Source organism: Malaclemys terrapin, chromosome 9 (genome assembly GCF_027887155.1).
Source record: "Malaclemys terrapin pileata isolate rMalTer1 chromosome 9, rMalTer1.hap1, whole genome shotgun sequence".
NCBI lineage: Eukaryota > Metazoa > Chordata > Testudines > Emydidae > Malaclemys > Malaclemys terrapin.
Genome location: NC_071513.1, coordinates 19,561,576 through 19,585,056, shown reverse-complemented (window position 1 = coordinate 19,585,056; position 23,481 = coordinate 19,561,576). Strand labels below are relative to the sequence as shown.

General features: G+C 44.8%; 1 protein-coding gene and 1 non-coding gene across 4 annotated transcripts in view; both read left to right on the top strand.

Moving 5' to 3' along the window:
• Positions 1-23,481, top strand: part of AMOT (angiomotin) — an 88,425-nt gene that overhangs the window by 12,714 nt on the left and 52,230 nt on the right. Inside the window, exon 1 of one of the 3 annotated variants that reach the window (XM_054039508.1) lies at positions 9,805-10,816. The exons of 1 other annotated variant lie outside the window; for it this stretch is intronic. The gene's annotated coding sequence lies outside the window, so the exon portion shown is untranslated. Of the gene's footprint in view, positions 1-9,804; positions 10,821-23,481 lie in introns of those variants that run through there. One more of the 3 variants, XM_054039507.1, reaches the window with a different exon arrangement.
• Positions 6,199-6,317, top strand: LOC128843813 (5S ribosomal RNA). Its single transcript, XR_008446343.1, has one exon. It is a non-coding gene; the product is annotated as a 5S ribosomal RNA (ribosomal RNA).

Below are 23,481 nucleotides of genomic sequence, written 5' to 3'. Positions count from 1 at the left end.
ATTTCATTTACTAAAGATAATTGAAGCAGATATTTATGAAGTCACTGGGAGGAGAACTATCTCCCTTTGAACAGGTTAATCATTAATATTTAGAGGATTTTCTTGCCAGCTGTATTAGGAGGAGAACATCACCAGACAGACATTTAAATTGTTTTATTTAACTAAAACAACAACATTAAATATTCTGGATTTTTTTCTTCAACAGCAAACATCATATTTTAACAAAAAGGCATATGTTCCTTGCTTCTCACATTTATCTCCAAACTTCTTCTCCTTGTCCAGATCTATTCCACCCCCAACAATCTTCTATTCGTTGAACTTTTTGAAACTTTTCACTTTCAAAGAGAGGTAAGGGATTGACTCTGTGTACACAAATTTGCAGAGGGACAATAGAGTTGAGGTCTGTTATTTCTCACCTCTATATATTATTTATTTATTTAAAACATTTTTGCTGTTAACAAGCACGTTATCTCTGGAGACACAAATCCACAGTTTGAGAACTACAAAACTAAGCATCTCTGATGGTATCTTCGAGCACTGAATCCCATTGGGTAGATAGAAAGATTAACCTAAATAATCTATATAGAAGCCTGTGGAACCCCATAAGATTGGGTCCCTAATCCATGAACTATTGGAACTCATTTACAAAACTTTTTTTAAACATTACATGAATATATTGTCTCATACTATAGAATTAGAATTTATAATCCATATTTCATGATGAGATATAATGTATCTTAATTAAAACTATCTTTAGATAGGTTTTTTACTCAAAAATCCGATTTAAATAAAAAAAATCTCATGTTTTGATTTTTTTAAAAAAGTCATTGATTTTTATCCACCCTGACAGCAGGGCATGTGGGGAGGGGGGGAAGGATTGGTCCCCAGCTGGAGCAAGGCACGGGCCAGGGGCAAGAGCACAGCGGGGTATGGGGGGAGGATTAGTCCCCACTGACTGGAGCAAGGCAAGGGCCAGGGGGCGGGAGCTAGGGTTGGTCCCTGGAGCAAGGGAGGGGCTGGAGGTAAACTGTAAGCGCAGCAGGGCTGGGGGTAAACAGGATCCCCCCCCACTCCTGCCCACATACAGCGGGTACCTAACTTCTCCCTGGTCTAGCCCATTCTCTTTGTCTCTCTCTGCACTGAGCTGAGGGTGGAGGTGCACTGAGCACAGGGCTAGGGGTGCAGGGTCTGGGAGGGAGTTAGGATGCAGGAGCAGGCTGGGGGTTGGGGTGCAGGGTCTGGCCAGGAGCTAGGGTAAAGGAGGGCGCTCAGGGTTGGGGTGTGGAGTGCCTACCTGGGGCAGCTCCCATTTGGTGCGAGAGGTGCAGGTGGGAATGTATGTGGGGGGGAGGGTGTGTGTGCAGGAGCTCCCGTTTGGTGCTCAGGGTGGGGGTGGGGTTGTGGGGGGGCAGGAGTCAGGTCTGGGGGCTGGGTGTGTGTGAGGGGGTGCAGGAGTCAGGGCTGGGGTTGTGGGGGGGTGCAGGAGTCAGGGCAGAGGGCTGGGGGTGTGGGCTGGGGTCATGGGGGTGCTCCCAGCCCTCTGCCCTGAACGGCTCACGGCAGGGGGTTGGAGGAGGTGTGCCCTGATTCCGCCCCCTTCTCCAAGGCCCCGCCTCTTCTCCGCCTCCTCCCCGAGCGGCAAGCACACTGCGGCTCTGCTCCTCCCCCTCCCTCACGCCAGCGAACAGCTGTTCGGTGACCAGGGGAAATGCAGGGGTTGGGGGAGGAAAGGAACGCAGCACGCTCTGGGGAAGAGCCGGGGGAGTGGCGAGCTTGGCTGCTGGCGGAGCCTGCCCTGCAGCAGGAGTCGGCAGGACCAAGCTTCTGCCCGCTGCCTCCGCAGGAGAGAGCGGTGAGCGGGGGCGGAGAAGAGCGGGCCGGGCCAGGGCCCCTTTGGATCGTGGGCCTGGTGCCATGGTAAATCCGGTACTGACTAGGGCTCGTGTCTCGGGCTCCTTGAAGGAATCCATGGTGGTGTGCAGTGTCTCTACCAAGTAGGGCATGCAGCTCTTTGTAAAACCGGCAGGTCTGTGGCTCGGCACCAGATCAACTATTGGCCTCCTTGGCCTTCTGATATGGCTCACACAGTTCCTTTGCTTTCACACGGCATTGCTGCTGATCTCTGTCATACCCCTTCTCCTGCATCCCCCTGGCAATCTGCTTGTAGATGTAAGTGTTTCTACAGCCGGTCCATAGCTTTGCTTGCATACTCTCGTCTCCTCACAGGCCCAGGAGATCGAATATCTCCTTCTACTCCAAACTGGAGCACATTTGGGCGTGTAGCTGGCATGGTCAGCTGGACAGTTGCACACAACAGTGGAGAGCAGCTAGGTATGCTTGCCAAGCTGGGCAGTCAGGAAAAGGCATTTGAAAAATTCCCAGGGCTTTAAAGGGGAGGGAGACCTTCTAGTCTCTGTGACCCCTGGGCAGTGATCAGAGCGGGCAGTGTTTGGCATTGTGGGACAGCTGCTGGAGGACTGTTAGGGCTGACATAAGTAATGCAGTGGCTACACTTGCGCTGTGTCAACCTCAGTACGTAGACCATGGCTCAGTGTTGCTCAGTTACTGCGTTGCTGTAATGGGGTACTTACATGGGTAAGAGACCAATTTAAGTGTAGACATATGCACAGGTAGGTAGATGCAAGGTGGCTTATGTCAACCTAACTTTGTAATGTAGACCAGGCCTAAGTAAAAGTTTTCTACAGTAATTACTTTCCCCACAGCAGTTTGCTAAATTACACGGTCATTAAAACTTTATTGTGTAGAATTAGCAGGTTAATAAACTGCTGTAGAAAGACACTGTGAGCACTGAGAGGGTGAAACAAGACCACATGGCCCATGAGAGAGACAAGGTGGGTGAGGCAATATCTTTTATTGGATCAACTTCCACTGGTGAGAGAGATGAGCTTTCGAGCTCTCCATTAGAGCTCTCCATTAGATAGGGCCCATAACTGTTCAAATGTCTGTATTCTGGAAGGCAGAATTTTCCTAATAACCCCAAACGTGCTAGGTTTTACAATAGTAATTTTTAAAATCATTGGTATGCAAATACCCATCATTACCATCTCGGGAGTACGATGACCTGTTTCACATTGAATTTATGCCTCATCCTCACTTCTGCTGGGACAAGTGGATTGACCTTTCTCTTTTCACAAAGTGCAGTTTACCCCATTCTCACCCGAGAGGAAGCTTTAAGGAGGCTTTTCTTGTAGGTAGTGTTATCCACCGGATACAATAGGGAAAAGGCATCATGAGTCTCTTGAGTTCTATTCCTGCCTCATCTTTTGACTCACTGACGTTGGGCAAATCACTTATCCCCTCTGCACCTCAAGTCCCTTCTCTATAAAGCAGCAATAATGATTCTTAGCCAACTTCGTAGCATTGGTATCTTCTCTCTTATTTATATGGGGAGAGCAAGACAAGGAAATATCCTCTCTCCTAACTACCTGTTCTCTGGCTCCTCTACCTTCAGTAAACTTCCTATCCACATCTCTTTTTCTGGTTCCATCCTGTATTTTTCTGTTGATTGCGTGATCTTTTCATATTAAGCCATTATTTAACTCAGTCTGCAGCTTTAGCCTTTTTCATGAAATTCCACAAATCTCTGAGTGAAATGAGTGTGTAGGGCCATATTCTAGGGTTACCATATCTAATAAATAAAAAAAGAGGACCCTCCACGGGCCCTGGCCACGCCCATTTCCCCACCCCCAGCCCCGCCCCAACTCCGCCCTAACTCTGCCCTCTCCTCCCTCCCACTCCCAGCCACGCGGAAAGGGCTGCCCGAGTGCTACCGGCTTCACGGTTTGCCGGGCAACCCCCAGACCCTGCGCCCCCGGCCGGCGCTTCCCCAGCGCAGCTGGAGCCTGGGAGGGGAAGCACCCAGCCGGGGGCGCAGGGTCTGGAGGCTGCCCGGCAAACCGTGAAGCCGGTAGCGCTTGGGCTTCGGGCAGCCCCCATGCCTCCGGACCCTGCGCCCCTGGCCGGGCACTTCCCCTCCCGGGCTCCGGCGGCGCAGGGTCCGGAGGTATGGGGGCTGCCCGAAGCCGGTAGCGCTCGGCTCCTAAACAGAGCCGAAGAGTCGGGGAGGAGCAGAGCCGCCGCAGCTGGAGGCTCTGCTCCTCCCCTGACTCTTCGGCTCTGTTTAAGAGCCGAGCTGCCCGAGCGCTACCGGCTTCGGGCAGCCCCCATGCCTCCAGACCCTGCGCCGCTGGAGCCTGGGAGGGGAAGTGCCCGGCCGGCGGCTGGGGTCCGGAGGCAAGGGGGCTGCCTGAAGCCCATAGCGCTCGGGCAGCTCGGCTCTTAAACAGAGCCGAAGAGTCAGGGGAGGAGCAGAGCCGCCATTTTCCCGGACATGTTCGGCTTTTTGGCAATTCCCCCCGGACGGGGGTTTGAGTGCCGAAAAGCCGGACATGTCCGGGAAAAAGAGGACGTATGGCAACCCTACATATTCTCTTCTTTTCTCTGGCAACTTTGTGCCACTCACACAGTGGGGAACTCATGGGCATTGGGGAGCCAGTAGAACCACTGCCCCTGGAGCTTTCGGGGGGGGGGGAGGGTTGGGGCAAAAGGGGGAATGGCCACAGTGCTGCTGTAATCTGTGTAGTCTCAGCTGACATAATGGCCCCAGGGGCCATAACCAGCAATACACTTTCTATGCCAGGGATGGGGGTGGCGATGGTGTTGCAGCATTTACATCCCCTCAGCTGTATTTAGTAGACATTAGGCTCCGCTGGGAATCTGTCCCATTTAGCGAGGGTGATATGAGCAGCTTCCTAAACTCCAGTTGTCGAGGAGAAAAGAGAACAAAGCTGCAGGGAGAAATTTTAAATGGAGTAATTTTAAAGAATGCAAAGAGCAGCAGCCCCTCAAAATCATAGGTTCGGGGATCCCAAGTTATCAAGTACTATTCTACGTGTAGGATGGGCTCAAGATTTATTTTTCTACTTCCAAATTGTTTCCACAGTGATATTTATCTTCTCTGCCTTGAATACACCTAATGTAACCTTTGCATGATTGCATAACTTGGTCTGAGAACGCTGGCGCGGTTATTAGGAACCTCTTTCTTGTGCTGTTTCCTGAATTCCCACATTATAGTGTGATCTCTGTGTGGAAAACTGCTAGCTTCCTTCGTCTGGCAGCACTTCAGTCAGTGTGTGCCATAGCTCATGAGTACTGCGCTAGCTGCAGGGGTGGGGGAGTGAGGATGCAAAGGAAGAACATTTTCTGAGGAGAATTTGGATTTCATGCATCTCTCTTTGTTCTTTTCCTGTTCAGATAAAGCTGTTATCTCTGATTGCTTTAAAAAAGCGCTGCACTAATGTTCTTTTGAATAAACAGAGGAAGATGGCTTGAGGTTAATATGCCTTGGGCAAGGCAAGCCATTTTTCACAGTGTGAATTAAAAATATTTTGCTTTGTTGATGAACCTCCATTTGCCACACCACAAGTTTTCTTTTGGGATGCGGAAGGGAGGCAGTTATGTGGTGGGATCATATATTTCAGGGTTATTTATAAATCTTTAATCCAGCTATAGCTGTATATTTCATCACACTCCTCACCATAACTTCTGGCATATATTGTCCTCTGTTTACCTGTTCTAGCTGTAATGTTGTGGGAATGTTAATGAATTGTTTACATGTGTTTGTACATTTGTTTTTGCTAAAATTTTCCAGCGAATGAGCATCAGTTACAGAAAAAAGATTGTGTATTTATATGTGCAGGCTTTTGGAATTTCTGGGGGAGGGTTGTTTTATTTTCCTGAAATTGTTTCCAGATTATTTTTATAGTAGATTTGTGAACATATATAAATAACAGTCTTATGGATAAAGCAATTAAAAGGTGAAGGGCCACATCAGGCTGTCCTTCCTCAGAATAATAGTCCTACTGAACTGACCTGAATAGGACAAGACAAGGTGGATGAGGTATAGGGCTGCCCACTTTCCAATAGAACAAAACGGAACATCCCTGCCCTGTCCCTTCCCCAAGGCCTTGCCCCTTCTCCGAGGAACCCCCCCCACTGACTCCAGCCCCCTCCATCCGTCGCTCGCTCGCTCTCCCGCACCATCACTCATTTTCACTGGGCTGGGGCAGGCGGTTGGGCTGGGGGGCCTGCTGCACGGGGCAGCCCGACCTGGGGCTCACCGTGCGGCAGGCCCGGGCGTCGGCAGGGGAAAGCGGGCGAGGAGGCACGGAGCCGGGTGCCTACGGCCATACCGGACCGAACGCCCCTGATCCCGTCCGATCTCGGAAGGTAAACCGTCCCGGGCCTGGCTAGTACTTGGATGGGTGACCGCCTGGGAATCCCAGGTGCCGTAGGCAGCTTTTCCCGGTCCGAGCCAGCTCTCTCTCCTTTTCTGGGGAGGAAGGAGTGGGGGGGACGGGCTGGAACATTCCTGCCCTGTCCCTTCCCCAAGGCCTTGCCCCTTCTCTGAGGCACCCCCCCACTGACTCCAGCCCCCTCCATCCGTCGCTCGCTCGCTCTCCCGCACCATCACTCATTTTCACTGGGCTGGGGCAGGCGGTTGGGACTCGGAGGGGGTGTGGACTCTGGGGTGGGGCCTGAAATGAGGGGTTCAGTGTGTGGAAGGGGGCTCTAGGCTGGGGCAGGGGGTGAGAGGGAGTGAGGGCTCTGGCTGGGGGTGCAGGCTCTGGGGTGGGGCTGGGGATGAGGAGCTTGGGGTGCAGGAGGGAGCTCGGGGCTGGGGCCAAGGGGCTTGGAGTGTGGGAGTGGGATCAGGACTGGAGAAGGGGTTGGGGTGCAGGCTCCAGGAGGGAGTTTGGGTGAGGGAGGGGGATAGGAGGTTGGGCTCCAGGAGGGGGTGCGGGCTCCAGGAGGGGGCTCAGGGCTGGGGTAGGGGGTTGAGGTGTGGGTGGGAATGCAGGGTCTGGGAGGGAGTTAGGGTACGGGAGGGGGTTCTGACCTGGGGCAGGGAGCTTGAGGTTCAAGCTCATGCCGGGTGGTGCTTACCTAAGGCGGTGAGGCTAAGGCAGGCTCCCTGCCTACCCTGGAGCTTTAACGGCCGTGTCAACGGTACTGACTGGAGCTGCTAGGGTCCCGGTTGAAAGCCCGACGCCTGGCAACCCTAATGCAGTAATATTGTTTACTGGACAAATTTTATAATGCAAGCAGCACGGTTTGACCAGTGGCCAATAGAAATTGCTGCTTGCTGAGTAGTTCTGGAAATTGGTGTTACTTTAGGGCCTGATCCTGCAAAGTAAATGAAGCTATTCAGTGGTGCAAATAAAAACATATAAAATCAGGGAGATAAATTGCCATGGGGGATAGACCTCTTCCCGCTTTTCTTTTTCATCTTATTCTTTCTTGAAGTTGCAAGTTACTGAAAGAGATAGTCACAAAACAAATAAACAGTCACCCCAGTAATCTCCATCCTGCTTTTGCAGACAATGGAATGACCTCACAGAGAAGCGATGTGGCAAACAAAGGATTAGAGTTTATTGTACGTAAACAAAGGAGGAGGTGAATTGTGAGAAAGGCAAGGAAATAGTTTGTATATAAATATTCTGCTACCCAAAAGGTCCCTTTGAGAGGAGGGGCCATATTGTTATCCCAGACCCTGTTTGGATTGGGGATTTGGCCTGAACAGGGAAGGGGTGCAGTGGACCCCTAGCATAGACAGATGAAGCTGCTATTTGCACCAGTGGAGCTTACCCGTTTCAAGCTCCAGCACTGGTGCCAATAGCAGCTTTGCTTGACTATGCTAGAGGTTTGCATACAACTACACCAATGGTTGTGGTATTGCCAATCCCAAGTGTTGAAAAACCATGAGACAGGGCCCCCCAAATAATGAGATTGGATTAAAAATCATGAGATTTGGAAATATTACATTTGGGTTCTTTTTCTTTGTCTTCTGTTTTTGAAAGGCAGGGTGAGGGTTGTGGTTTTAAGCTTAACTCTGCAACCAGGAGGGCTAGAAAGAAGCTTCCTTAGAATTTCATCTTTCCTTTCCTTATTTTTTTTTTTTAAGTTAATCACATGATTCTAGGAGCTGAGATTTTTAAGAAAAAACAAATCATGAGACTTTGTAAAATCGTGAGAGTTGACAATATCGTGGTTGTATTTGGGATAAATATTCAAGTCTAGAGAAGGCATGGAGCATACCCTCTTCTCAAATCTATCATTCAGGTGCAATTCTGGGAGGGCAATGGGGGGTTTTAGACACGCAGAACTTGCAGGTTTGGGCTCTGGAAGAATATTTAATAGTTTTATTTTTGAGTAAAACATTTAGTACAGGGGACTTATCCTTTAAAATGTCCTGCTTAAATGCATTTACCTGATTTTCATCATCTAGTTTTTCCACGCTTTCAATTATTTTCTGCATGTGGTGTAAATTGGTGTTATCCCATTTAGTTATGCTGAATTGGCTTGGCGTTTTAAAAATGTGGGGCCTAATCCTGCAAACACTTACGCATATGACTGACTTCATCCCAGTGACTTGTCCCACTGAATTCATGCTGATTTTCCTTCTGCATTGAAGTAAGGCTGGATTAGGCCTATATATATATATTTAATTATTTATTAAATATCCGTGAGTAAGAACTGCACAAATGCACATACGCAAGAACATCCCTTGTTTTTATAACATCACAATTATTTCCCTACCTTGCATGGATGTTGTGGAGCTTAAAGTAATATTTATAAAAGCACTTTGAGACCATTGGATGAAAAGTGCAATTACTATTTTTTTATTTATTATTATATAATTTTACATACAATGTTTTTTGTATAAGTATGTAAACAAGTATATATAATAAAATATATGTTATGAATATAGTCATATTTATATATAAATCATATTTATATATTCAAATATATGCTTCAAGCTGTAACATTACAGCTTGATATTTGTAAAAGCATTTTGAGATCATTGGATGAAAAATGCTTTATAATATTTGTGTTTTTCATCCAGTGGTCTCAAAGTGCTTTTACAAATATCAAGTTGTAAAAATATTTTACAGCTTGAAGTATATATTTTATAATATATAATAAAATAAATAAAACACATAGTCATCTCACTTTTTATCCAATGATCTGAGTGCTTTTACAAGTAACAAGTGGTCAATATATTTTACACCTTAAAATGTATATCTTAGTATCTAAATAGGATTGTGTATATAGACTCATATTTATATAGAAATCGTAGCGCCAGAGTGTGCATGAGCGGTGCACAATGATAGCTCACAGTGCTTTTCACCTTCAAAGCTCTTTACCAATGTGAACCAAGTAGCCACTACAGATAAAGGGCCAACTATTACACTACAAAGTTTGTGGACACATTTAACTTGATTTTCTTCGGTAGAATTGCAAGCCAGATGATTCAGGTGACCAAGGTAAAACAAGATATCCGATCTCTGGTGCTACTGCTTCCAATTTGTTGAAAGGTAGTTTAAGGAATTCAGGAGAGATGCTTGGTTCTATTTTTTCCCCCCTTCCTCCTCAAGATTAAAACAGCCTTTTAGCTTTTTCAGGGGGCTGAAGTTCTTCCACAGATGTCATTTTCCTTACAGTATTTCCTGCAGGGGCACTGAGTCCTGGTTACACCTCTCCTGAGACTAGAGGTTCAGAGTTAAGTCTCCCTGCTGCTCCAGCAAGAATACAATAGAAGCTTGTCTTGGGTTTCTGTTTTTTTTTAAAACGTGTGTGGCATGACTGACAAGCCAGTCAGCCAACAGAAAACTGCACCGAAGATGGAGCTGTCCAATAGACATAAAAAGAGTGGCTGGGGCGGCTTTCCTTGTCTCCTGGCTCCTCCTGCAGTCCTACAACACACAGAAACTGCTCTTTGCAGTCTGGACTCTGTTCAGCTCAGCTTTCGGAGGGATTTTCCTTTTGGGTGTCTTGATGATGAGGCTCCAGCAGTAGGGCTGCAGTGTGGCTTGGGAAAGCTCCTGCTAGGGGGAGGTGGAGGAGGTGTGCTTCCTGCATTCTTCTCATAACATACTCACAATCCCAGCGGGAATCCGAGCTGGGGGGAGAGACAGAGAGAGAGTCGGAAGAAGGAAAAGAGAAGAGAGAAGCTGCTTTGCTTGGGCTCGATCTCTTTTTGCAGGATAGTCTCCTGCATTAATGGGAGATCAGCCCCTGAGGTCTGGGGAGCTCAGGAACCTGATTTTGCACAAGGCAGTTTTTTAAAAAAGAAATACTTCGTGTGTGAGAGCAATCCATTGAGATCAGTAACTTTCCTCCGAGGCCGGAATGCAGTGGTTGGATGGCCGCTTTTCCCTCCCTGGGCAGAGGGGGACTGGAGTTTCCTGTGCCGTTCTGGGATTGACAAGCAGAATTTGTACTTAGCAAATTTGCACTGGGACGGAGGAAACTTTTAAAGTTCTCTTCTCCTGTTTGCCATTTTTATATAAGCCGCATTCTTTCTTCCAGGAAAACCAGGCACGTCTGATCTGACTGCAGTTGGATTTTTTTATACATCGATCTTGATTGCTTGTATTAAAAAAAGGCGAGCCATAAATTCGCCCACAGAATACCCCCTAAAGCAAACTATTATTTTTGCAATTTAAAAAAGTCTACCCTCCTCCCGCCTGTTTTATCGACACTGAGAATGAAGGATTTGCAGTGAAAGCTCGCTGAAGTGCAACATCTCTGCAAGCCAGCCTGTTGCGTCGTGTACTGCAACCACCATCCCTCCTGAATCCAGTGTTTTGCCCTTTACTCCCTGGGGTAAAAAGAGCACAAAGAGAAAATACTGTTGGCAGCAAGGCGTCCTTTGTGGAGCTGACCCAAAAAGCTACAAGAGTCCGGTCAGTTTGGAAAAAAAGAAGAATATCCTTTTGTCTCCAGCTCAAAAGTAGGTAAGAGAAGTGTTTAGGGACAGTGGAGCCCGCATTATGTGTGATAGCATAAACCTAGGAGTTAGATTTGCTCTCCTCTCTTTTAGGTAGTTTCTTCGCCCATCACTGTGGTATCAGAACCTGGGGTCATTATTTGAACCTTCACCTCCTGCAAATATTTAAGCTTAGCCTTGCAAAATTGTCATTAAAAGTGCACCAAGGACATTTTGCTTGCCCTGGGTGCCTGGGCAAGTAGAATTTTGCAAGGCTGGCTTGAGTGAGTTTGCACGCCGCTCTGGTTAACGGCAGTGGTGTTTCTCGTTTTCTTCCACTTCTGTGGAAAAAGTTAAAATCTGAATCTACATTTCAAGATGTTCTGCTTTTCCTATTTTACAGAGAAATACCCAGGGCTCAGTGTGTGTATGCATGGGGTGTGCATGTGTAATCTTGGCTTCCATACTTTATCAAGTTTTCTTGCTGCTGCATTGAAGTTCTAATTATATGTTTAATTCATGTGTTTTATTCTCTGTTGTGCTGATTAAATATAAACATGTCGATCACCAATGCATAGAGTGCGTGTGCATGAGTGTATAATGATGTATTATTTAGTGAGCATGGTGGGTGAACTTGGCGCTGTACTGAACCTATAGGTAGTTGGCAGCTGTGCCTCTCGGAGGTTTCATTCTAAGTAAGATGAACGATTCTGTATGGGCATGCGCAGAGAATGACTGTATGAAGGCCCAGTCTCATAGCAGGGCAACATACTTTTTTGTGGCGTGCTGTTTTCTTTAGTGGGTTAGTGCACATGTACTGTGATTCGTCTGTGAGAACTGTTTTACCTGCTTCTAATTTTTCTTCTCCCTCTCCGCTTCACCCACCTTCACTTCCTCCAAAACTCTGTGTCATGGCCACAGAAGGCTCTCTGAGATTCCACCCGAACTATACCAGGACTGCTCTTATCCATAGAGGGTTCTTGTTCCATGTTGAAATGTGAAGTGTCTCCCTAGGACAGTTCTGGCTGCTTCTGTGGCATTCCCTGTCTCAGTGCCAGGTTCTTCCCCACTGTGTGGGTTTTCCCTGAGGAAATTCCAAGTTTTGGCTTGCAACATTTCTTTCACAATGTCCCTTTCTTTCTGGAGGTGTGGGGTGTGGAAGGGGAGTAAAAAGACCTCCTATTCTACTACCATGGAATGGGCAATTGTCAGTGTCCTCTAAATCGGTGGATCTCCTGAGATCTGCAGAGGCCTTGTGTCTCTGCTTAGCTAGCCTGTTGTCCCTTCACCTTAGCAGACTCGACTTTTCAAGGAAGCAGCATCGATGCCTGACTGGAAATTTAGTTGCAGATCTGTGGGGTTCGGAGGGGAGCACACTGCAGTATGACTGCTGCTTTGCTCCACTTCTGCCACCTCACCAAGGCTCCCTACCCCCAGAGCCCTGAGTCAGGTCCCAGGAAGCATGCTATAGAGCTGGGGCTGCTTCTGCATTTCCAAACTGGGAAGTGACATTGTTGGCTCTTTCTGCTCATGGAAATAGAGCAAAGAATATTGCCCTTTGCCAGTCTGGCTGGCAGTCTAGTGACTGTGAATTGAATCTGTGGTCCACATGTAGTGTAGAATATGAGATCTGAGCCACCGGACCATCCTCTTACTTTTAATTTGAATGTATAAAATCTCACTAGTATATAGTGTACTTAAAAGGGCAGCTGATTTAGAAGTACACCTCTACCCCAATATAACGCTGTCCTCAGGAGCCAAAAAATCTTACCACGTTATAAGTGAAACCGTGTTATATCGAACTTGCTTTGATCCGCCAGAGTGAGCAGCCCTGCCCCCCCGGAGTACTGCTTTACTGCGTTATATCCGAATTTGTGTTATATCGGGTCGCGTTATATCGGGGTAGAGGTGTACTTAAGGTCAGGCGATCACATTCCATAGGTTACTAGACTGGAGTGCCTGAAGAGGCTATAGCATGAATGTTTGATCCGTATGGAAAGAGTTGGTAAGTACTTTTATCTCTGCCCCACGACCTTCCAAAATACTATGTAGTGAAAGTGCCTTTGGAGAATGTCTTTTTACAGCTTCTTTATGCTGAAGTGGGTTATATGGCAACACTTCTATGGTACATTATTAGTGAATTTCCATTGAGTTCCCATGATGGTGTAAATGCCATCCACATTAATAGTCAAAGGCACTAATGTTTTTAAATGCAAAATGACTTACAATGCACAGGCACTTAATGTTGGCTTTAACAATTTATGCACTCATTGCCGCCTGGTAGGGATCTTTCCAGAATAAAGAAGATTGATGATTGTAAATAAAGGCTTGAATTATGTACTTTCAGATGTACCCTGACTAATGCAAGCCATTCGCGTTGTAAAAGAATATTAAGACTGAGTGGGAGTACAGAGAATTAAATGTTTTTCCTCTTCCCCATTCCCCACCTTCCATATAAACTGACTGACCGTTTTCATTTCGTATTTAATAGTAGGGCTGCAGTGTTTCATTGCCAAGCATTCCTTACAATGCTAGTGAAATTGATGATTTTTGGATTGCAAATTTTCACATCCCATTTTTTCCCCTCTGCTAAGCAGGTCTAGAAATAATGAGTTTCTCAATGGGGACGTCTTAATGGGTCACTCTGCTCTGTATTTGTACAGTGCCTAGCACAAAATAAATAATAAAGTAGAACTTTCACATTTCACAACTTTCACAAAATAATAATAAATATGTAAAAATTCTACTCCTCAATGAGACTTCCATTTTTTTTTTAACAGTGGGAAATATTTGACATTGATTCAGGGCACTGATATCTTTTAAAAAAAAAATTAGTGAAGCTGCTTTACTCCCGATAATCAACTGAAGTTGGCAGTCCAATGGGAAAATACCTTTTGTCTGCTAATGTAAAAATATTATTCAGCTGTGAGTGTACCTACCTGTTGATACCCTTTTAGGGCACACTGCTGGCTCTCAGTTCTTCATTCAGTTATGTTGATGGCTTTTAAAGGGGCCATTGATTTTACCCCAGTGAAAGTACAACTGTTCCTCAATGTTAAGATTTTGCATTAGAATTTGGACTAAATCAAAAAACCTGAGTCTGAACACCTGTGAACGCAGGGATTTTGGATCTGGGGCAGAATGCTGTTTGTCTTTGGGCCATGCTTTAATTTATAAAGAAAAAGCACATCCTTCTGCCTGGCATAAGGTTCTAGGCTTGTTAGACGTTTCTGCTCTTGGGTTATGTTCCCTCTTTAAATAATAATTTAAAAATAAGCAGGAGACCCTCTTTTGACACCCTCACCCCTCCCGAACTTTAATGGTACATCTTGTTTTCGTGGACTTTTGGTGCTAAGGGTAGATATTCATTGAGTGGGGAAGTCTCTTGGAAGATTTTCTAAGGGTAATAGTCTTATAGAGTTTTTCTCTTATTGTGGATGATGTGGATGGGAATGGAATGTTCTCTGTTGCTAGTGTTTGCTACTAGGTATGCTCCTTCCATGGAGACCAAGTGTTTGTAATATTGTAAGCACGGCCATGCTTCCTGACTGGCAATAAGGTAGAAGAAGGCTCTTTCTCTCCTTATAGCCGGTTGGAATACAATGAGGATCTGACTCTCTTGGCCGTTCAGATAAGTTGTAGGTATGAAGTGCCATTAAGCAGTAGAGGATTTGCCAAAACAATTCAATCCATTGTGCAGGGGCACTGGAACAATTTGTGTAGTAGGGATGCTGAGAGCCATTGAACCAAACTGTAAACACTATATAATGGAGACCACTTCAAGACAGGGGGTGCGGTAGCACCCCTAGTTCCAGCATCTATTGCCAGGTTTCGTGTTACCAAGTATTTTGTTTCAGAGTAACAGCCGTGTTAGTCTGTATCCGCAAAAAGAAGAACAGGAGTACTTGTGGCACCTTAGAGACTAACAAATTTATCAGAGCATAAGCTTTCGTGGACTACAGCCCACTTCTTCGGATGCATATAGAATGGAACATATAATGACTATCTCCCCTTGTAAGTACTCTCACACTTCTTATCACACTGTCTGTACTCGGCTAGCTTGATTATCACTTCAAAAGCTTTTTTTTTTTTTTTTTTTTTCCTCTTAATTAATTGGCCTCTCAGAGTTGGTAAGACAACTCCCACCTGTTTATGCTCTCTGTATGTGTGTATATATATCTCCTCATTATATGTTCCATTCTATATGCATCCGAAGAAGTGGGCTGTAGTCCACGAAAGCTTATGCTCTGATAAATTTGTTAGTCTCTAAGGTGCCACAAGTACTCCTGTTCTTCTTTTTTCAAGTATTTTGTGTGTGTCTTATTTGGTCCAATCTGGTTATTTTCTCGGGTGGACTTTCATTCGTCTCTCTTACTTGCTTTCCCCCCTATAGGACATTATCACTTTTGGGGTTGAGCTTCTCCACAAGGTGCTGAATTCCCCTCTTCCTCCTCCCCCCCCCATTCATTTAATCAGCTGAAATCTGTCTTTAGATCAGTGATACTCAAATTGAGGCTAGAGGGCCACAAGTGGCTCTTTAATGTGTCTCCTGGGGCACTTTGCAGCACATGATGTTAAAATACTGTGATTTAATTATTAACCAGTCAAGATGCTTTTACTCTGTTATTGACCAATTGTAGTTGATAAAATAATAATACTGGACAGTCATTTTGCTGTGAGAATAATATATATAGTAAACGAAACAATGAATTCACACGACTCTGGCTCTTTTGGGTAATATTGATTGCTAATTTGGCTCCTGAACCACTGAGATCTGAGTATCACTGCTCTAGATCAACGGTTCTCAAACTTCATTGCACCGCAACCCATTTCTGACAAGAAAAATTACTACATGACCCCAGGAGTGGGGACAGATGCCTGAGCCCTCCCAAGCCCTGCTGCACTGGGGGGTGGGGCAAAGCCCAAGCCCCACTGTTCTGGGTGGAGGGGCCAAACCTGAAGCCCAAGGCCTTCAGCCCCAGGCAGGGGGTCTGTAACCTGAGCCCAGCCACCCAGGGCTGAAGCCCTCGGGCTTCAGCTTTGGCCCTGGGCAGTGGGCCTTGGGCTTCAGCCCTGAGCCTCAGCAAGTCTAAGCCAGCCCTGGCGATCCCATTAAAATGGGGTCACGACCCACTTTGGGGTCACGACCCACAGTTTGAGAACTGCTGCTTTAGATCATTGTCTTTTATGAGAGAGGAGGCAAATGGCTTTCTTATGAATCCAGATTGGCGGCATGATTCACTAATTTGTTAAATTCCTATTCAGAGAAAAAGAGAGTGCATCCCAAAGCTGCTTTGGAATGCAGTGCCAGCCAGTCACATAGAGTGAATCTATTGCAGGCCCAGTGCCATGGGGATAGTTTCAGTTCTTGTAAAAATATTTGGTTCATGCTTCAAGTATCTCTAGACTGGAGTTACCACTAGATTGACAATTTGTCCGTATGAAAATGTTGCAGTTAAGTGTATTAGAAGACATCATAAAACCATAATATTTCTGTAATTTGCATATAACTCAGCCTTGCAAAACTGTCATGAAACTTTAATAGCTCAGGCAAAGATCTCCCAACCCCCCCATGGGATGACAGGAAACAATAAAGCAAAAGAATCATAAGACCAATTAAAGTTTAAGTCTGCTGTATAATATTTACTTTTCTTATCCGTTAAACCCCTCCAAGCGAGAGGAGTTTTGCAAAGCTGTTATAATTTTTCTTTACTTAGACACCCAGATGTATTTTCTAAATAATAACTTACTAAATCTTATCTGTATAAATGTGTTGTGTATATTGATGGCCATTAAAGTGCAAACCAAATAGTTGACTTAAGTGAGAGATCAGAGAATGAGGAATGAATGAGTGGCTCTGATCTGGTAGAGTTAATGAGTGATGTATTTTAAAAATAAATAATAAACAAACAAACAAACAACCCTTTCCCTGAGCAGTGGAGAAATATAGACTGCCTTGAAGTTTGTTTCTAAAATCGTGTATTAAACGTGGTGTTTGCTGCGGTGATTTTAAGTGAGCCAGGCCTGTGTCCTGGAGTCTTGCACAGCGATGTAGTGCAGGAAGTCAGTGCTAGTTAGCCACCCATAATAAAATCTAACTGTGACGTTGTGCAGTCTCTATGGTTTTATAAAAACATGATAATAAGTGAATATAATGTAACTGGGGTATGCTTCATGCAAAAGGTCTCTTTTAAGGTATCATTACAAAGCTTATAATCTACTGAGTGTGATCATCCTATTTGTATAAATGTATCACTCTTGTATCTAAAACTAGAAATATAAAAAAAACAGGAGTACTTGTGGCACCTTAGAGACTAACAAATTTATTAGAGCATAAGCTTTCATGGACTACAGCCCACAAGCTTATGCTCTAATAAATTTGTTAGTGTCTAAGGTGCCACAAGTACTCCTGTTTTTTTTGCGGATACAGACTAACACGGCTGCTACTCTGAAACCTAGAAATATAAAATATAACTCTGGGGGCCTATTGTAATTATGCAAAGTCTGGGCCATTAATGGTGGTTTGAAATCTTGATGACTCCCATTAACCAGGACCATTGTCTGCAAATGGCTGTGGTTTACCTGTGAGTCTTCCTGTATATGTGTGTGCTGGCAAGTGGGTAATGAAGTCTTGCAGTGACATGTGATCATGTCACCTGAACTGGAATCCATCTTTTAACCTTTTTCTGGGGGGGGGGAACCCAGAGGGACAAAGGGTTCCCGCCTTATGCAAAAGATATATAAAGGGGTGGAAGAGAACAAAGGAGGAGGGAGAAGAGCCATCATGAAGAATCCCCTAGCTATCACCTGAGCTGGAACAAGAGCTGTACCGGGGAGAGAATTGTGCTCAGGCCTGGAAGGTGTCCAGTCTGAGAAAAAACTTACTGAAGCATCTCTGAGGGTCAGATTATCTGTATTTAGTTTGATTAGACATAGAATTGTGCATTTTATTTTATTTTGCTTGGTGACTTACTTTGTTCTGTCTGTTACTACTTGGAACCACTTAAATCCTACTTTCTGTATTTAGTAAAATCACTTTTTACTTATTAATTAACTCAAAGTATGTATTAATACCTGGGGGAGCAAACAACTGTGCATATCTCTCTATCAGTGTTCTAGAGGGCGAACAATTTTTGAGTTTACCCTGTATTAGCTTTATGCAGGGTAAAATGGATTTATTTGGGTTTAGACCCCATTGGGAGTTGAGCATCTGAGTGCTAAAGACAAGCACGCTTCTGTGAGCTGTTTTCAGGTAAACCTGCAGCTTTGGGGCAAGTAATTCAGACCCCAGGTCTGTGTTGGAGCAGACGGGAGTGTCTGGCTCAGCAAGACTGGGTGCTGGAGTCCTCAGCTGGCAGGGAAAATAGGAACAGGGGTAGTCTTGGCACATCGGTTGGCAGCTCCCAGGGGGGTTTCTGTGCTCCAACCCGTCACACTAACATGTCACGTTGGGGTGAGCAAGTCATGTATTGCCAGTTTGGTGATAAAAACACAAGTGCCCTCTCCCTGTTTATAACAGCCGGACCTTCATGTGTTTTCCTTAATGGCCCAAAGTGTTCTTCTGCATTCGCTGTCCTGCAGAGGATGCTCAGATGCTATTCAGATCTCTTTAGCCTTTTTTTTTTTAACTTCTAGTTCCCAGGATGCCTGTTGTCTAATTTATCTCTGAATAACAAGCTTCTGGTTAAAAAACAGAAGCAGCTCTTTAATACTGTCTGAGATTCTGAATCATGAATGGCATATGCATATAAGCTTACATCACAATTATATTTTAGAACAAAATATATGAAAATCATGGGGAGCTTGGAATATTTTTTGGTTGTTTTCCCTGCAACCACTGTTAATGCATATAATACACCAGTAATGGTTAGAACATAAAACTAGGACGTTGCTTATACTACACAAGTACACTGATTTAACTAAGTTGATTTAAAAATCTATCTAGTCAAACTGGTGCAAGCCCTTAATATGAAGACACTTAAATCAGTTTAACTCTTGTGTTGGTAAATTATGGACCTTAAGTAAATGGATATAAACCAGGTGTAATATGATTTAATAGTCTCTTCATCAGTATTTGCACTGTTTATACAAAATTGATTTTAATATCCAATTCTAATTAAACTGGTGCAAGTTTTGTGTGTAAACAAGGTCTCTGATTTCCTGTGTCCTTGAGCAAAGTCACCTAGGCCAGATCTATGTTTAAAAGGTTTGTTGGTATAACTATACTGGCAAAACTTCCTAGTGTAGATGCAGCCTAAACTGACAAACAAATCCTTTTGCCAACATAGCTTATACCAGTTCCCTGAGCAAAATAAGTATACAAGAAAAAGCAAGTTTTTGCTAGTATAACTGCATCCTCTCTAGGGCTTTTGCCAGCATAGCTATATATTGTTAAAAAAAAATTACTCCCCTCACTGGCACAGCTATGCTGGCAAAATATTTAAGTGTAGATCAGCCCTAACCACTCAGTACTGCAGTTTACCCAGCTGTAAAATAGGTACAATAATATTCCCTTTCCCAGGGGTTTTGAGACTTAATATTCATAAAGTACTTAAAAATGCAAATCACACAGCATTATGATGAAAGAATAATGCATATCAGTTTTAAACTGCTCTGACTTTTTAAACATTAATTAAACAGGATCTTGAGCCAGCTTTTATTTAAAAAAAAAAAAAAAAAAAGCTTTGCAGTTCACCTCAGACCATGGGTACCACATAACAGGCCTGTCTGTGACCTAGGGTTGTCTCAGTACTACCACAACCGAGCCGGTTATAGTCCCTCAGGAGGAGGATTGGGTCATAGTTGCTCAGAAGGAGGTATTTATAGTCTGTGAGGCTCATGAATAATTAAAAAGTTGTCAATACTTAGTCAGTGGATAGAAAAATATGTATTTACTTGGCTTCTTTCTACAAATAAAAACCCTGAAAAAACGAAGGGCCAGATTCTGATACCCACACTTTGCCAATAGCCGTTTCACTTCAGTATGACTGTTTGCAGAATAAAGTGCCTCTCAGCATGAAAAGGGCTTTTAGAATTTGGCCCTAAACAAGGTTAGAGCTGTGATATATGGGCAAAATCCAGGGAATTAATTCTATGCTAACATCAGGCCATGGTTTAAAGTTTTTTTTTTTTTTTTCCATTATCCACTGCCAGTTTTTTTTAATATTGGAGATCTGCACTAACTGAATTTTTTTGGTATGTTATAACTGACATATCAGGAAAAACTACCTAAGAATAACATGTAACATAAATCTCTGGCTAGGTAATGCATTTCCATGGTCACTGTGTCTTATGCTGTAGGAATTAATTCTGCTTTTTAAAATGTAGAAGTTGATTCTGACCTTTTTATCTAATGCACAGCTTAACATTTTGATCCTATTTATAGGGACAAATGAACTGCCTTAAACATTTTGCTCAGTCTTGATAATGCAGATGAAACTGATTTATGGGTTTGGAGATTTTATTTTAACCTCACATGGTTTTCATTATCTGAGAATGCAAAAGAGAGGCCTGGACTAAATCAGCAAAGGAATGGAGAAACCACACAATGAAATGAAAATGCGGCCGACGCATACTTGGGATATTTGTGGGATGGGGCTGCTGACGACAGAAGCTCAGCGCAGCCTGAGTACTAGCAGCAGTTAAGGAGTCAAGTGTCTGTAAAAACAAAACTAAATGTTGAATTCAAAAGGCTGTTTGGGTTTGACAATTCACAAGGCTGCTCTAAAAAACTAAAGAATTGAAGTCACTGAAGTTCAGCAAAAATGAATTTGGCCTAATATATATTGATAAAATTCACCAATGACCTTAAGGCCTGGTCTGTATTAGAAAACTTGCACTTTCTAGTGTAACTAATTCTATTCAAAATTGATCTAGTTATATCATGCAAACATCTATGGTCAAATCCTGGCCCTATGCAAGTCAACAGTAAAATTCCCGTTGACTTCAGTGGAGTCAGGATTTCACCCTAGATGTGCAGGAATTACTGTCTCTTGCTAAACAATAGTCTCCTCTGGAGTCCATTGCAGCAGCTGTGTAAGAGCACACACCAACGCTGTATAGGACAAGAAGTGAAGAATATCACATCCACTGGAAACAGCTGGATACATTTTATGTCTGTAGATCTTGCGATTTGACCAAGATATCAGGAATAATGCCCCTTACCCATTTGATCAACACTGTTGAGTTTGGGTTTCCAGTACAGTACTGCTGGAGAATCTTTAAATCCCCTAACACCTCTTTTTACTGAAATATTTAAAAACAAGCCCAGGAAACATTTTCATTTATACTGGATTTTGTAAAGCATTTCCTGCTTCCTTTTTACAACAAAAAACCTAAATTATATTGGGCTAAAATTACTTGATAGGGTCCTCGTAAAGAAACGGATACTTTCTTTATGATGGAAGAACAGGAATTGGGAGTATGGCTGAGGTCTTTTCACCTCTCCTTCAGGCTTCTGAGGAGCCTTTTACCCTTACTGATATGACTCAACTTTTATTAGGTCAGTGCAAGTAAGGTTTTTGCTCGGTGCTTTCAGTTCAGGCTTGCCACGCTTTCGTTTATTTCCCTCTGATCCGCTTCCAATATGGTGAGCAGGTGGGGAGGGTATTTAGCCACTGTACGATTCTTGCCAAGATGGTACCTGAGAGTTGTATCAGTCACTAGAACTATGATCCATCTACCTAGGTTCCTGAGCCCCTCACTGCAGTAGAGTGCCTGATGATCTAATGCTAAAAGCATGTGTGTAATTTGCATGATTCCAAGTGGCACTACTTCTTGGTTTTAACTAAAAGGAGGAAGTTTTTCTCTTTCATGTGATGACTCTGTCCCTTTGGTATGAAGATGTGTAATGCTGGCACTGATACATGCACCTGCTGGGTGCCACACCTGCAAGATCACCTGAGACACAGTCAGCAAACACAAGTAACTGAGAAAGGGATAATTGAATCTAAGCTAGGGAAGCACATATTAGGCAACAGATTTGCTTTGATGGCGTTTACCTGTGGGCTCTGTACTTTGAAATTTAATTGGGAACAGACGCAGATGGTAAAATATTATCAGAACTCTGGGGACTTGTGCGTATATGCCCCTGGGGTTTTAGGTATTTGAAACAGCGGGCATGCACACCTCTTAAACCTTTATTCTCAAGGGCAATCCTTCCATATATTCTCCTCTCTCCTCCTTGGAAAGGGTTGGAGTACAGTTAAGAATGCTTAGTTATAAACTGTATCAGGAGCGCTGGAACCTTGATAGAAGTGGGGATGGGAGGCTCGAGGCCCTGCCCTGTGGCCCCGCCTTCTCCATGGTCCCATTTCCTGCTCCTCCTCTTCCCCCGGAGGCCCTGCCCTCTGGCCAGGCTGAAAAAAGCTGGAGCCAGGTGGTGGTAAACTTGGGGACCCTCCAACTGTCCTGGGCCGGGGGCCCGAGAGCAGCCCCCAGCCCTTGTCCCTGACACCTGGACCCGGAGTGCGCCGCCCAGGACAGGTGGAGGGTCCAGGGCTCCCCACAGTGTCCCCGGCTCCCTGGCCTGGCTGCTGGCCTGGCCAGTGGGTGGGGCCTTGGGGCTAAGAGGAGCAGGAGTGGGGCCACTGAGAGGGGCCCGCAATGGGAAGAGGCTGGCGCTGCGGGCAGGGACTGCGCTTTGCGGGAGGGGACCTGATCTGCTCCTCCACCACTGAGTGCAGCAGCCCTTGCCTGCACCGCTCTGTGCCTGCCCAAGACTTGCAGTTTGGGCGGGGGCAGTGTGGCTCCCTATCCCCAAACTATGCCCATGTTAAAAAGTGGGGTGCCATGGGCCCCCCTGTTCTGGCATCCTGATGTGCATCAGTCATTACATGACTCTATGTCCTCACCCTCATGAACCCAACATTTCCAGCCACTTCAAAGGGTGTGTTTGTGTGTGTACGCGTGCACAGTAACTGCATTTCCAGGTGGCCTGAAGATTGTCAGGGCTACTCATGTGAATAAGCGATTGCAGGATTGGGGCCATGTCTAGGCTGTATGGTAAGGGGAAGCTTGCTTTCTTCGCTACAGATCACTCAGAATGTGAGCTAGATAGCCTCTGGGCTTTTACCCAGCCCTGTCTAAGGTATCTATTAAGCTTCATGGCCCACCCCTTTATCTAAGCACTTCTAGAGATACCTTTTAATTTCTGACACAGTCCAAGACCGTCACCTTCACACTAAGCATCTCCTCACCATTTTCCTGGAGCCCGACAAGGGCAAGCAAAGACCTCTGATGCCGCAGAACTTTTCAGCTGCCTATTAAAGTGTGTTTGACAGAGAGCCAAGCTGTATCTGCTCCTGCCAGCCTGGGGGAGGGTCTGGATCATATCTACATTTCTAAAGAAATAGACCATAGCACCAGCCAGCAAAGCCATTAGGCTACTTGGGAATGCTGTTATTCTCCACTGTGAAGTGGCTGGAAGTATGGAGCTTGTGAGTCCATAAAGCCATTGGATTATATTTTATTTGTATGGATGGTACAGGACTGAGTATTAAAACTGAATGTGCTTAACTGTACTTCAGCCCTTCTGAGGAGGAGGAGGTGAACCTGTTCTTATCCCACCTGATGTGTTAGCTAATTAGCTTCTTGGCTAAGCAGTAATTCAGGGCAAGTGTGTACAGGCTGCATTCACCAGGAATCTTACATTCCACTTACTTTCGCAAGCAGAAAAGAGATGCGTCCTT